The 2,295-nt window shown below is 44.5% G+C and overlaps 1 pseudogene; it reads left to right on the forward strand.

The window, feature by feature from the left end:
* Positions 1-612: 612 nt before the first annotated feature.
* LOC103193980 lies at positions 613-1,391 on the forward strand (annotated as a pseudogene).
* The last annotated feature ends 904 nt before the right edge of the window (positions 1,392-2,295 follow it).

Here is a 2,295-nt window from a genome sequence, read left to right on the forward strand (position 1 = left end):
TGAAGACAATTACCTCAAGACTACTTTGTTAACAGATCAATCAGAAAAAAAAAAAAAAAATGAAGAAAGCCTAAGATTCATGTGGGATATCATCAACAGGAATAACTTATATATAATTGGAACTACAGAATAGAAAGAGGCAAATAAACCCACAGAGAAAATTGTCAAAGATTTGCTGGAAGAGAACTGCCCTGAAATGATGAAAGACAAGAATATATCCATTCAAGAAGTCCAACAAACCCCAAACAGGATACAAAGACAAAGAAAGAATCATAAAATCAATACAGTAAAATGAAAAGTAACCTATGAAGGGCAACCAATAAGACTGAGCTCTGATTGCTCAGCAGAAGCCACACAGGCAAGAATGGAATGTAATGATCTAGATAGATAGATAGATAAATACATGCCTGAAAGAAAAAAAATGCCAACCAAGAATTATATACCCAGAAAAATTATCTCTCAAATATGATGGTGAAATAAGGATATTTCCAGATAAACAGAATAAACATGATGACATAACCACGGAACCAACTCAGTTATAGAAGTTTCCAAAGTAAGATAAGCTTACAAGATATAAACAGGGAAGTGGGAAGTTCAGTCTGAGCTTCAGAGATGCAGCCAACTCCCGCTGCATCCCCCTGGCCTTCCTGCTCTTTCAAGGAGGAGCTGCTTTGTGCAGTTTGTTATGACCCCTTCTACAACGCTGTTACTCTGCGTTGAGGCCACAACTTCTGCCGCGTGTGCGTGACCTGCACCTGGGAGGTGCAGGTGGTGCCCACCTGCCTAGTATGCAAGGATTGCGCCTCCCTAGCTGACCTCCACACAAACCACACCCTCAACAATCTAGTGGAGAAGCTACTGCGCAAGGAGGCAGAGGGTGCATGCTGGACTGGGCACTGATCCCCACGACTCTGTTGTTGGCACTGCACTCATTTCAACCTCTTCTGTGTCGAGGACAAGGAACTGCTGTGCTGCTCATGCCAGGTCGACCCCCGGCACCAGGGCCACTGAGTGCAGCCAGTGAAGGACACTGCCCACAACTTTCGAGCCAAGTGTAAGAACATGGAGCATGCACTGTGGGAGAAAGCCAAGGCCTTCTGGGCTATGTGGCACTCATATGAGGCCATTGCCAAGCACAACCAGGTGGAGACTGCCTGGCTGGAAGGTTGAATCCGACAGGAGTTTGATAAAGCTTCAAGAGTTCTTGAGGGTGGAGGAGCAAGCCATCCTGGATGCCATGATTGAGCTGGCCAGGCAGAAGCAAGTTCTGGCAGAAGAGAAGATGAAACAGCTTGCGGAAGAGACGGAGACACTGGCACATGAGATTGAGTGGCTACAGATGGAGATGAAGGAAAATGATATTTCTTTTTCTCATGAAGCATAAGAGTTGAAAACAACAGTAAGTTGCCAAAGCCAATGAAGGGGTCAGGGGAAGAACAGGCAGAAATACCAGGGTACAGTCTCTGGTGGCTCCAGGGCCAACAGGTAATGAAGTGCGATGGGTATAACACAAGAAGAGTGGTGGGGACCTTGGTAAGATGGCAGAATAGGCAGGCAAGCTACACAGATCCTCTTCAACAAAGAAAAGAGAAACCAATTGACAGAGATACAGAAAATAATCCTGGAGCCCTGAGCTTTGAAAAGAAGTATACAGAAGTGGATTAGGCACTAATTAGTAGAAAAATCTGAATGAAAACAGTGAGTACAGAGATGGTTGGAGCAGTGGACTGTCAGCTACTCTGACAGGATCAACAGTCTGAATATTTCCAAGTGGTATTAGGACCTGAGAATAGACCTGAAGATCAGCCCTGGTTCCAAAGGGCTGCAGGGACAACTGCACTGGTGGCCTATGACTAGGAAGGGAAACAGCAAGGAGGGAGACAATCTGAGCTGTGGACTTTTTCCTATCTGGATGATGCAGCCATTTTGATTGTTTACAAGTGGTGGCCATTTTGGATATAAATTGACTGAGGTCGCAGTCATTTTGAATGTTTACAAGCGGTGGCCATTTTGGATTTTAAAGTGACAGCATCCTCATTCCAGAGACCTAAGAATAGGCTCTGTTTGCCAAGTTCAGCAGGGATATAGGGAGGCTGACAATGGGAAAGGAGACAGGTGGTAAGTGTATAAGTGCTGCCAACTTACAAAGAGAGGAGCACAGCACATTACCCTGCTTATGTAGATAACATCCAAACAAAATAAAGACAATGAAAATCGTGGGCAAGTTACTCTAACATACCAATTAAATATAAACACAAAAATGTCACAATGCCTAGGAGACAAGAGAGCACCACA

This window comes from Orycteropus afer, unplaced genomic scaffold, assembly GCF_000298275.1.
Source record: "Orycteropus afer afer isolate SDZICR_OR568_19922 unplaced genomic scaffold, OryAfe1.0 scaffold00041, whole genome shotgun sequence".
Lineage (NCBI taxonomy): Eukaryota > Metazoa > Chordata > Mammalia > Tubulidentata > Orycteropodidae > Orycteropus > Orycteropus afer.